The sequence below is a fragment of the Pimephales promelas genome, chromosome 19 (assembly GCF_988280905.1).
Source record: "Pimephales promelas chromosome 19, fPimPro1.hap1.1, whole genome shotgun sequence".
NCBI lineage: Eukaryota > Metazoa > Chordata > Actinopteri > Cypriniformes > Leuciscidae > Pimephales > Pimephales promelas.
Genome location: NC_142787.1, coordinates 30445708 through 30459697, shown reverse-complemented (window position 1 = coordinate 30459697; position 13990 = coordinate 30445708). Strand labels below are relative to the sequence as shown.

The following is a 13990-nucleotide window of genomic DNA, read 5'->3' as shown; positions in this document are numbered from 1 at the left end:
AATAAAATTAAAATAAAAAATATACATGAATTAAAAATGTAATTAAATTTCTCAGAGACCGAAACTAAATAAAGCTTGACAAACAGTGTGAAAATGTTGCTTAATTCTGCTCATTTATAGGAGAGACGATGTGGGTCTAGTTGAATAAAGATTAATAATCTCAGAATAATTTTACAAGTTAGTCATCACATTTCTTTCTTCAAGACAGAGTTTTTGTTACATAAAAAAGTAGATAGGTTTAATTGCATCTATTTGATATCTCTCAAGGCATTCAACTAGAAACAACTGAACCAAAAACAAGACCGATGAGCGATGAAAGAGCAATAACTCCCGAGCAATAAAATATTCCTCTGGGTATCGGCCTGTCGTCCGATTCAATCGCACTTCCATTCTTCTTTCTCCCCTTTAGAAAAAAAAAAGAAGGGGAAAATGGCTCCCCGTTTCATCCGTGTCCAGGAGCACTTGTGTGACACAATGAAAGTATTTGAGACCCCCGAGGCCCCTACCTCGACCCCTGACTGCCTGAATGGCTGTTGTGCTCATTAGCTGCCATGGCGACACCAAGGCTGGCGAATAGCATCTGAGCTGCGGACCGCCACAAAAGCACCTCCAATTAAATGTCAATAATTTAACAAATCCTTTGAACTCCTCGCAGCTCCATGTTTACAGGGGCTTACAAGAACACTGGAGCGCCATTGTCTCATTATCTGCACAAGCCACAGGAGAGATAGAGGGAGGGAAAGAGAGATAGATAGAAGGAAAAATGTTAAGAGGGGTGGTTGAAAGGACACACACGGGGAGAGGGGTGGAGGACAGCACTCTCCCATGTTTGGGCCAGGGATACCTGGGAAATGAAGTCCGTTCACGTTCCCTCCCTACATCGACTCTGCCTGTGAAGAATCAAACCGCGGCGGTGTGAGGCTGCTAATGAAATCCTGCAGGAGAGAACGAGGCTCTCGACGTGGCTTCTCTTCGCGAGTTTTAGCTTGTGAAGTTTCATTATAAATAGTGCTTGACATCTACCATAAATAGAAAATCAATTAACATTCATACACCTTTGTTCTAAATTACAGTGACAGCCGCCAAGCATACGAGAGATGTTTCGGAGGTGTCTTTTCAAGTCAACGACCTGGTAATTCGACACTTTCTGCACCGACACTCTTTCGTCAAATAGGACTATCGTAACAACAACAACGTCGACTTTGTTGGAATTCAATTTGAAGTGTGCCATTTCTGCACCACTAGCTTCAAACTCACTCTGACTTCCATTGTTTGGACAAACAGATGCTTCCACATGTACAACTAAGAGAGGAGGAAGTATTTGAACATATCGTAGGAACATATTCTTCTGATCTTGTGCTCTGCTGATGACCTTGCAATAAGCATGTGGTTTGGTTCACTTTGAAACCCAGCATGTCAGTTTTGACTGCAAACACTTCCAAAGGAATGGGACAAATGGATTAGGAAAACAACACCCCTCCTTTTCCTCCCGTCATTCCTCTAGGCCGCGTCCCGCTAGCAAGAAAAATCCAAGAGATCGAAAGCCTTGAGATTTCCGTACTCCCTTTCTTGGCCAAACTTTTACATCTCTGTTTACTAGGATTTTTTCCTTATTACAAAATGATTTCGGTCGGCAAACATGCACGGATTACTCCGCGAGTACGACCCCGAGGTCATCCCAGAACATGAGGCCGAGGAGGAAAAGAAAAACAACGATGCGATATGAAAAGAAAATAGAGATGATTGTTGTCCGACTTTGTTTAAAGCAATTAAGGCGGTAAGCTTTTTCTATTGCGTTTATTAAAAACAATCATAAGAAAATAAGAAAAAAAGAGGGATACAACCTGAACATGTAGGAACAGAGCTGGAAAAAAAAAAAGATGCACAAACTAAACATTGGCCGGCCCGTGTTTTTCTAGCAAAGCCTGCTTTCAGAAAGATTTGAATTTAATTGATTCCTTTTTACACAAATACATTGTTGGAATGCCAGTAATGAAAAGAGCCACGGAGGGGTCAGCGGGACACAGCGGTGTGGAGAATAAAGAGACCAGACGGACACATGGACAAGCAGACAGGGGATGTTGATGTAGATCAACTGTACACCTGCTACGTCAATGCCCAAGACTGCATCGGACTTTTAAATTCAAAATATGCATTATATTAGGGCATTATGTTCAGCAGATATTCACTCTAAAAAACGCTTGGACAAACCCAACCGTTGGTTTAAATTTGGGTTTAAAACAAGGGTTGAAACAACATGCAATTCATTGAGATTCATTATTAATGAATCTAAATATGTTATTTTAAAGGTGGAATACCTAAGATTTTTGCTTTAAAATATCCCAAAATCACCAGGCCAGTGTTATATATTTAGTTATGATAACTTACAATATTCCAAATGTTGTAAAAAAAAAAAAATGTTTAAATCGCGAGAAAATTGAGATTTTAATCAAAAATCAAATGATTTGTTCATTTGTTCATGTGACATAATTACACGATTACATTTTTTTTGTCTGTTACGATAGTCACTGTGTCAGATTACGCGATTTTGACTCCTAAAATCTTGTCGTGTCGTGGACAAGAAACATGTCAGACTACACGTTGCTTCCTGAGCAGTCATCGCGTGGCGACGGCGCGTGATGTCATCGAGAAGCCGAAACTAGTCGCGAGTGACTTCCGGAAACGAACTTAAACAAACAATAGATGAAGCGGTGATTTTAACAGTAAAAGACTGTAAAAATGCTGCAGTGAAAACCTGTTAATTGGCTAACAGAACCTTTCCTTACTATATACAGTAAATAACTGTGATAGATCTAATGGTAAATTTCATGTAATTTTACAGTAAAATACTGTTCAATTTACAGTTTTTAAAGCGAAAATTAACAACTCATCGTATAATTTACAGTGAAAAAACGTAAATTGACATTCCCACAATTCCCTGCGTGACACTCCACACTTGTTTCTTCATAGTTTGCTTAGTCTTTTTTCTAATCAGTTAGGTACATTAGGGTTTTATGTGACATTTAATGTTGTTAAATTATATCGATAATTTAACAGTATATCAGATAATTAAATACGGTTTATTTCCGTAAATTTTAAGTTAAGCCTGTAAAACCTTTTACCGTAAATTCTTGCAACCATATTTTATACGGGAAATTTCTGGCAACCACAGCTAAATTGAACACTTTTTTTTTTTACAGTGTATTGGCTGTCCTGTGTTCAGAAAAAAGTAAGAAAGAAAGAAAACCCGATAATGGACACCTTCCTGGATTGCTCGAAGAGGACAGTATGGGCGGTCAATCCTCCAAAGAGAACTTGAGGTAAAATATTGTTTTCTTATATATTTTTACTTTTAGTTTTAACGTTAGCACCATCGTCTCTCTTTCGTTTCACAATTTTTTAAAGTTGTGTACGGAAAAGCTTCTGTTCTCCTATTGGTCAACCTCATTGTTAATTGTTAAATTAATTGTTAAATTAAACATGCTAGTCTTTGTCGTGATGTCGTGAAGCATTGCAGACATTGTAGGTCGTCGCCCACTATGACACACTATACGAGATGATACGATCGAATCTTGCGTCCCAACGCCCGTTTTCGTTTACGAATCCCCACGACACCCTACGTCAAACAGATCATACCAAAATTGGGCTAAAATCGTGTAATCTGAACCAGGCATTAGACTGATAATATAAAACTCTTCTGATGTTAGAGTTACAATTACAAAAGAATAAAATAAAGCATATTTTGAAGGGTTTAGTTTGAGCAGATGTTTGATACCATCATCACTGTCCTCATTTCCCAGTAGATTCAGCATCTGGCTCATGTTCGCCGTCTCAGACATTCTCAAAACTATCATTTTTAACATCTTCAAAATCAATATTTTGATCGCTGACAGCTTCTTCACCAGATCCACCATCAAGTGACAGTTACACTAACATTTGATTGCGTTCAGTACTCGCTCTACAGTAAATCTCTGAGCCATTTCATGTTTCGCTGATGATACTTCCTATTCTTTTGTTTTCTGCCTGCAGTAACTATGAGTGAAACGTCGCCTCATCATTGTGTGTCAGACATTGAGACCTTGTGAAATATTGCACTTATTCAGTCAAAACAAATTCAATTATTGTCGTGCAGAAACAATATACTTAAACTGTTATGCTCCTCGGGTCGTTAGCAATAGCAACCCTATACAATTTGTAAAGCGTGGTCGTTCTACACCTGATTTGTTCGAATTAAAAGCAAGACTGTTGCCTCATAGGCATTTTCCAATGAAACATCCACCTGTGTGCCTCATATCAATGACAATTGCCCTGTCCTCTGGGGCACGTCACTGTTTTGTACGTGTCCCACCCCATTATAGCCCAAGGACATCAGCACGGCCCCTCTGTAACTTAACACCTATGTAAAATAATACTACATGTATTATTCATACTAACATGATGGAGCAGTTGAAAACAGCCCAGAAGACAGGCACCTATGAAAATGATGACCAAACACAGAAAGAGTCGTGAATTATTGAGGTGGCCATCAGCTGCGTTTTAGCAGCGCAAAGAGATGCTGAATAAGCCGCTGACTGGAAACCCAGAATGCCTTGCAATGTTCTTAAAAGGTTAGGACCAAACAGTGGGGTAATCGCTTTATCGCAGTGTCGGGAAAAGCTGTTTGCTATGCCACTAGCTACTTGTAAACAACAGCAAAATGATCCTTTTGGAAAAAGTAGTTGATCAACCACAATGAATTTAAGAATTATATATCCTTTGCATATCAAGTCAATTATTTATTATTACTTCTGTATTGGATTCATGCTAAATACAGAAAACACAACTAAAAACTTTTATTTTTTATATATGAAGAGTTCAGATGCAAAAGCTCTAAATGCCATTTGAAATTTTCTTCTTTAATGATGATTTTTATCAAACTTGTATATTTAAGTTCAGTAATTTCACTTAAATAACAATTAATAGGTAATTATCATTGCCATTTAAGTGAAATCACTGAACTTAAATATACAAGCTTGATAAAAATGATCATTCTAGAAGAAAATTTCAAATGGCACGTAGAGGCTTTTGTATCTGAACTCTTCATATATAAGTGATAAACACCAACATTTCTGGTTGTATATAATAATAATAATAATAATAATAATCAACACTATTATAGATTTGTCTGCACTGACACTATGAGAACTGAGCATCAGTACAGCCACATGATCACTGAAACCATCTGTATTGAATAAAGCACTAGCCTATTATACATATAAGTGACATGACTTATATGTAGAGTTTATATATAGAGTTTCCTAAAGAGTTTTTTTTTTTTTTACTATTTTCAGGTTCGTCACCCAATAAATTACTTGTCTCTGCAAGAAAAACAAAAAACAAATCACCTATGTTTTTGTGCATTTAGCACATTTTAACATTCAACAAACAAGAGTGTACTGTGCGCCGTAATCTAGTCAGTTCCTAATGCAGTCCAGAAATGGCTCCATAAGATGGTCAAATTCCATTATTTTAATCTAATATCAACAGGGCCAGCCATATAAACATCCTTTTGTAACTATACTGCCACTGCTGGGATAACAGACTTTTTTTCCAGCCCATTTCCCTCAGCTCCGAGCGATCCGAACACAAGGGTTGGACCCTCTGGGTGGAATTCACGGCTCTATGGCTACCTACTGATGTCACTCAACCCCTCAAAAAAAAACAAGACTAAAGGCCTTGTCCACAAACTGAGAACATCACATGTAAATACTAATGGGAATGAAAGTTAGAAAGAATCTTTTTGTGCATGTTAATACACCAGGCAGATGGTCGTAGAGCGGAGGATGACTAAACGAATAAATAAACAAATACAAGACTGTATTGTTTTTGCTGAAAGTTTATCCAGCGTGGCCGGAATTAATGCCGTCCACAAAAGAGTCCCGACAGGCAGAGCATGAAATGGGAATGGTGGGGTGTGGGAAAAGAGACGAGCGAAAAAGAGGCTCCCATCTATTGTTTTCATTGTCTGGGATCAGAAGCTGGAATGAGAGCCGAGAATAGGGGGGTAGAGCGAGAGAGAAAGGAGAAACACTCAGAATCCACATAAACGCTCTCGACACTGAGTGCAAAGATGAATTACAGGTATCCATTTAGCCTAAACAGCCGGGGTGAGGGTGAAGGGGAGTTAAAAAAAGAGGAGATGCACGTAAGTTCTTAGTCCTCCTTGCCTTGAGCAACTCTGCGAGAATCAGTTTATGGGCCTGGAAAGAGTTTCTGAATCACACTAGAAAACAAACAAATACCCATACGCTCAGAAGGAACATCAACTACACTGTAAAAAATAAACCGTAAATTTTACGGTAAATAACCGGCAGCTGTGGTTGCCAGAACTTTACCGTTAAAAATACAGTAGGAACGTTAATGGTTTTACAGATTTAACTTAAAATTTACAGTAATAAACCGTAATTTATTTTCTGATAAAATGTGGATTTACCAACTTATTGATGTATTGATATCTGTTTTAGACCATTGTAATACACTGACAACCAACAATCATCACAGCAGTGATGAGAGTTACATGAGCAACTCATCACAAGTGAATACTTGTATAGAGCAATACTTAATTAAAGAAGCTGCACAATGTCATTCACAGAAACATTAAGCACCATCATGGTAACACACATGAAATTTAAAAAAAATGCAATAAACATTAATTTAACAACATTAAATGTAACATATAACCCTAATGTACATAACTGATTAGAAAAAAAAACAATAAAACTATGAGGAACCATAGTTATTTCAACAAAAATACACAAAATGTGAAGTGTCACACAGGGAATTGTGGGAATGTCAATTTACGGTTTTTCACTGTAAATTATACAATGATTTGTTCTTTTTCACTTTCAAAAACTGTAAATTTAACGGTATTTTACTGTAAAATTATATCACAGTTATTTACCGTGTATAGAACCTTTACCGTGTATAGAATGGAAACTTTCTGTTTACCAATTAACAGTTTTGCACTGTAGCATTTTTACAGTATTTTACCGTTAAAATCACGGTTATTTTTTACAGTGTATACATCACAAGCCAGATATCCCACTGTCGGATTAGACCATAACAGCTCTGCTTGGTCCCAGGCAACGGGATCAAAACAAAAAAGGCTAACTCACAACCATCTACAATCAATGTACACTCTTAGAAGAAAAGGTTCTATATCTATATAGAACCTTCAAAGATTCTATCAGCGCTACGTATTTGGATTCTATTCTTCTTTGGAACCAGGAAAAAGCCAAGTTCTATTTGGAACCTTTTGGGTTCATTCCTTACCATTTGTTTTGTCCTTTCTGGATTAAATATTTCATAGTATTGACAAGCATCAATGCATGTGAATGATCTCAAAATTCAAAATATGGGGGTTAGAAAATGCATATATTTATATTAAATCAATATCAGTGTTTTTCCTCCTCCAAAAATCAGCATGATTAAAATGGTGATATTAACAGTTTAATAAACAATAATTTAACTACAACTACAAAATTTTGCAGAATAATGTAACATACGCATGAATGAATAATAGCCTATAAAGAAGGGTTTTTTCTTGTCATTATAGAACCTTGTTTAGAAGGTAAAAGGTTCTTTGGAACCCTATAGAACCCTTTTTTCTAAGAGTGTACGGTTTACAATTTCTAACAACTAGTATTTCGCCTGAAGAGCCATTGGTGCAAGTCAGTGATCAAACCTTACTTTGAAATGGTTCTGGTGCTGGGGGTGTCACAAGGTACAAACAAGAGTTGAGACGAGAATTAACGGAAATATCTGATAAGGAAAGCCCCCAGTAGTGATCTGCAGAGAAAACAAACTCGGTCTTCGACGGAGATCCAAGAGAAGTTCGAAGTCTCGCAGTTTGTAACCTAAAACAACTTGCAATTCCCATCAATCGGCATCAGTGCGGGACTTCTCCGATCAAACCTTGCTCGGGATTGACTCCGCACGAGGAGGAAAAAGTGAATTATTAAATTTTACAGCTCATTACTTGGGCAAAAGAGGAGTCGACTCTGGAGGGGAAGAGGATTAGTGGTGAAATGAAGCCAGTGATATGTAGTGGGGGCCATTATCTTGCCCAGTTATCTGGATGGCGCGATAAGTAAATAACCATTGCGGGAGTAACCTCCGGGGACGCAGAATCAAAAAGCGCTCAGATTAGCATAATCTCTCTTGTCTTTCACAGAAGTCTCGCTCTCCCCCTCGTTCGCGTTCGGGGAAACTATGTTCTTTCGTGGCGAACTCTGTCAGGCAGAGATAGAAGTCGGCGCACTGCGAGCTTATGCAAGCAGAACGAACTGATATCTGCAAATATCAAAGGGCTATCTCTCGTATCGCTTTCAATTTGCACCACTTTCGTTTTTAATTAGTGTTTTAAGCCGAAAGAGAACTTTGTAGAGTTTGACGAGTCATCCGAGCCTTACGGTTTCCAAAAAGATGACAAGAGTGGAAAGAGATGATTTACGTAGGAGGGTCTACAGGAGTAAAACATACCTTTACTTCTTGTATTAAAGGTCCCGTTCTTTGTGAACCCATGTTTCAAACTTTAGTTGGTGTGTAATGTTGTTGTTGGAGTATAAATAATATCTGTAAAATTCTAAAGCTCAAAGTTCAATGCCAAGCGAGATATTTTATTTAACACAAGTAGCCTACATCGAACGGCCCGTTTGGACTACATCCCCATACTTACTTATGTTTTTTGACTAACGTCCGCCCACAGGAACGCTCCCTCAACTCCCTCCCTGTGTTTACTCAGCTCTTACGGTGATTTTTTGAAGTAAAAGTGACACTTTATCTTTTGTGTGATATACAATAAACTTTATTAAACTCATCAGTAGAGCCCGACCGATAAAGGATTCTGAAGGCCGATACCGATACAAATATTTTTTGGTTTTAAAATACGATATTCCGATATATCGGCCGATATTTTTTTTTATTTTTTCAGAAACACGCAACAAAACAAATTATTTATGAGTTTTAACTAAAATAATATGATAATGCATTTTAAAAAGAAACTTGTGGTATTAGCTAGCTTTATGGTTAGCTAGTCTATGATGAACCATAATTTAGCAATGGATTGTCATACTGAGATGATACGTCTCATTGCTATAACTGTCACGTGCTATTAAAGAAATAATTCAGTCACATTGTCTAAAGTTAAAAGGACAGTCAGTCAACTACACTGTAACAACGTTACGTAACTATTACTAGCTAATTCCGCTTCACTCTCGGCTTATTTAACAGCAGCAAAACTGGACATGATAGTCGCAATTTTGTCATGCTTATTTGAGTTAAGAGAACTGATGGGGATGATCTTTTAATTGCTATTCAAGCAATGTAGGTCTCGTGACCAACTCAACGAGTGTTGCCAACAGGAACGGTGTAGAGTGCCCTCTGGTGGACAAACTATACAACTCCAAGACTCATGACATGGTTCAAGCGTGTTTCGTCCGTTTTTTCTTTTCTTTTTGAAATATTCATTTATCGGCCATTATAACTGCCGATACCGATAGTTTAGAAAATGCCTAATATCGGCCGATAATATCGGCCTGGCTCTACTCATCAGTATATGTTTGATCATCATTCAGACCTGGTCCAAAACAGCAAACTTGTAGGCTATTAATAAATAATGGATACATCCAAGCAGATGATAAATACATTATAATAACCGTCGTAATTAAACTACTAAACTATACCTGTTCCATCTCTATACAGCACTCTGACTCGGTAGACATTATTGTCCGACTCGAAATGAACACCCTTACTGAGAATTTCTGATATTATCACCGTTCTGACTGAACGCGAGCTCATGAAGCTCCGTCCCCTGTGTTCCGGCAGCAGCAGCTCATTTGCATTTAAAGGGCAACACACTAAAACAGCGTGTTTATCTGAGCCCCCAAAAATGACAATTTAAACATGCTGCAAAAAATGATCTGTCGGGTATCTTGAGCTGAAACTTCACATACACATTCTGTTGACATCACAGACTTGTTTTACATCTTGTGAAAAGCGGGAATAATACGGGACCTCACATGGCTTAAAGTCTCAAGCCTCCGCCAAGGGAGCAAAAGCGCTGAGGAAAACACAAATGACCTCAGACTTTCACAACCTATATATACATTTCAAAACGGAGTGCGGCAAAGGAGAAAAGGTCAGACAGGAAAAGGGTGAACACGTTGCGTTTCCTGCGCCGGGCCTCAATCAGAGAGAATGGACAGATTAGCGAATTGATTCGGCGGCCGTGTTTACCCAAGAGCACAGAAATTTCCCTTCCCTCGCACCATGCTCTTATCTATATTATTCCAGTTTGTTTTTAACAAACAGCAGTCTCGTAATAACCACTGCAGGGGCCACTGCTTGCTCCACGTTTGAGAATAAATGGCCGTAAAGCATTTAATTTCAGACTTTTTAACAGTCCGTAATAAATATTTTCAGATAATAACTGAAGGTGAAGTTGGCTTTATGGCACTGTAAATTAGCTCCCAGTTTTATCAGCATATTCGCAAGCTGTTTAACTAGCACACAGATGTCATAATAACGTCCTGAAGAATAACCTTGTTGTTCCAGCGATTGCGCCGTCGTCCTATTACCCAGGGAGCTGTTACGCACACACACACATCTTCCTCTCGTGAATCTTTAACTGTTTAGTGAGCGGCATGCACAGAGGACAGACGAACCGCCCCAGGCGTGACCATTATTCTCCCCTCGTCTTCCATTCTCTCTCAGGCCTTCAGCTGCAGAGGTTTTCCCTCGTAATTCACCCACATTAGCCCTCCTAACTACAACCCCCCTCCCCCCCCTCGGCTCCTGCGTCCAAATAAAAGAAGAATGAATGCACACCAACCACTCGGGCAGACGATCTTCTCATGCATGCCGCCCCGCCGTTTTTTTGTGTCGCATACTTGGGTCCAGTCAGTGAGAATGCCAATAGTCCGCCAGCATCGGGGGGGCTTAGTTAAGACTTCACATGTCTATGATTAATGAAAATAAAATGCCACCCCCGTTCGCCCCCAGAAGGCTTAGGTCTGTGTGGAAGCAGCGGCGTGATAATTACTGATAAATCCGAGGTCTCAATGAAGCGCACTTTCCCTAATCTCACTGGAAACATCACAAAAGGTCCGGCTCTCTCGCTCTGACACTTGACTGGGCCGGTCTTTGCTCTAATTTCTGTCGGCCCGCGGCAGGCAGACGGCATCCATTGTCGGAAGCCACTCAGTGGCGAAAAGAATCAGGACGCATTTTTGGCCTGGCTAATTCCTATTGTGTGACCTGTGTCCATCTCCTTTTCAGAATATGTAGTCCGACGCCGGCTCTTTTATCTTCGCAAAACCAGCTAAAATACTGCGTACACTGTAAGTTTGTTGGTTTAGCTAAAAAAAAAATGCCTTATAACTTTAAGTTCGTTGAAATTGAAAAATTGAGTTCATACAATGAAGGAGATTGATTATCAGTAGGGATGCATCGATGTGAACATTTTGGCCGATACCGATAACCGATAATTTTTTTTTTTTTTGAAAGCCGATAACCGATATATCGGCCGATAAATCTAAATCCATTTTTTTTAATAATAATTTTTGAGAGCCTGATTGCTAAAACAAAAGTCTCACAATTAAAATCCATTTCCCAATCACACAATTATAATGTTCTCATTATAATTTCAGTAGCCGATATGACAGCACATTTTGCACTTTTTCCTTTTTGATTCCAATCATATTTCAAGCAATTAAGATCAATCATGTTGAACAGTGCGCATCTGAAGAGTCTCAGGTGTTGATGGTAATAATTCATTATTTATCAGCTTTAATAGATCAGCCAAATTTTATTATCGGGCCGATAGCGATAACATAAAAACGATGGCCGGTATATCGTGCATCACTAATTATCAGAAACTCAAAATATTATGTTATCTGAACCACATTAAGTTGATTTGACAGAGGGAAAAACGTTATGATAACAATTTTTTCTACAGTGTGCATACATTTTCTTAGCTATCTTGATCAGTATTCTTCATTATATACGTATATACTAGGGCTGGGTATTTCACAATTCGATTCGATTTCGATTCACAAGCTTGCAATTCGATTTCGATTCAATATTGATTATTTTGGATATCAGTTACAATAAATGGCAAATTTTCTCAAGAAAATCAAATCTCTTAACTAACGCTGTAAACTATGGGAGTCTAGTTGTAGCCTATAGGCTTCATTAGCCTAATTACACTTTTATTTATTTTTATAATAATAAGATTATATGAAATATAAACATTTAAATGGTGGCTGTTATAAAAAACTTTCCAGATTTATTCAAATATGCATTAAATATTGAAGAACATTAAGATTATAATGCATATGTAATATGGTGTATATATTTAGCAAAATGCTCCTCTCTAGAGTTATTTTTTCTAGCTGACTAACGAGTTTATGTGGGTTTTCTGAGGTAAATATGACGATACATGACATCGATTACAAGCTGTTGACGTCTTTCCACGGTTGAAACGCTGATTGAGTGAATCAATGTGACATGATCCGGATTTTGATAAGTTGTACTGTATCTTTAACACACTTTCAGATACTCATTCATGTTTATTTGGCGCTGTGACTGGTATTATTAAGCCGGAAGAGAGATCAGCGCTGCTGCTTCTCCAGAGCGATCTCACGCCACAGCGCCAAAACGCTATTTATGTTTTTGAATTTCTAAAGAAAATGGACGTAATTTAATAATTGAGACTTTGTTTCATATCAATAGTAACAAAGGACAAAGATTATTGCGATTTTTTTTTGGATGCGCGCAGCCGCGATACAATGATCCATTCATTCAAATGAAACAGGACGACTAATCGATTCTTGAAATTTAAGAATCGATATCGGTTCGTAAAAATGAGAATCAATTAATATCGAGAAATCGATATTTATTACTGAGCCCTAGTATATACATATCTTTAATAAAACATTTTTTACCCACCTGGCTACTATTTTCCCCTGTTTAAAGCCCAAAATTTTGCTACATTTATTTTAACAACATTTTTTAAAAAATGTTCTAAATTATAATTATATTTTGCAGTATGTTAATCAGTATATAAATGAGAACATACTGTAGACTGTTTATTTATGGATCATTGTCTTTGTGCTTGGTTTTGTTTGAATTCGCTAACTTTTGGGGTCAGATTGGTCCCTAAAGCGCAAGTCAGCGAATACACACACTCAGATTTCCAGACGCTCCCGGTCTCTCGTCAGACGCACGCACACCTCTCATTCATGCATTCGAAAGGGAGAGAAAGGGAGAAAAAAGGCAGACCGGGGAGGCTGTATTAGTTTTGACCTCCTCTGGGTGAGCTGAGAAAAAGAGAGATTTGATTAAATGGATGCCCAGGGGTCATGACCCTGTCTAAACACACTGCAGCCCTCAGCATTAATCAAATAATCCTCCAGAAATGTTGACCAGCGCGACACTCCCCACCTTCCCCATGCATATACACAACCTGGGGATTTAAGAGCCTCAGTGTGTGTGTGTGTAAACAGCAGCCTTGGTCTAAAAAAATACCACTGATTTATGCCACCTATTTTTCACACAGTCACACCTTTCCTAAAGGAGAAGGATATTATATAAGGGAGGGAATGAGGAAACTTAAGCATAGAAAGTAGCAAACGTCAACTCATATCTTATCTCAAAAAAGAGAGAAAGAGATATACAGAGGTAGCACCAATCATAAAAATATTGCCATAAACAGAAAAAAGTGTCTTTTTGGGGAGGCTTATTCCCTGTTTAAAAGACACAAGTCCAACTATAGGCCATCAGGAAACCTTAAAACTGGTCTTACCAACTTGCAAGCATCCTATCCTGCTGACCCACTGTAAAAACAATTTGTTATCATAACGTTTTTTCTTCTGTCAAATCAACTTAGATCATTTATGTGGTTCAGATAACATCATATTTTGAGTTTCGGATTATTAATTCAATCTTTCAG

General features: G+C 38.2%; 1 protein-coding gene and 1 long non-coding RNA gene across 3 annotated transcripts in view; one reads left to right on the top strand and one right to left on the bottom strand.

The window, feature by feature from the left end:
* The window catches only part of dacha (dachshund a), a 186364-nt gene that overhangs the window by 138240 nt on the left and 34134 nt on the right, over positions 1-13990 (bottom strand). The gene's annotated exons all lie outside the window — the stretch shown is intronic.
* Positions 1-13990, top strand: part of LOC120482269 (uncharacterized) — a 191894-nt gene that overhangs the window by 171635 nt on the left and 6269 nt on the right. The window contains exon 5 of the long non-coding RNA XR_005623437.2: positions 3201-3320. This is a non-coding gene — a long non-coding RNA (uncharacterized LOC120482269). The remainder of the gene's footprint in view (positions 1-3200; positions 3321-13990) is intronic.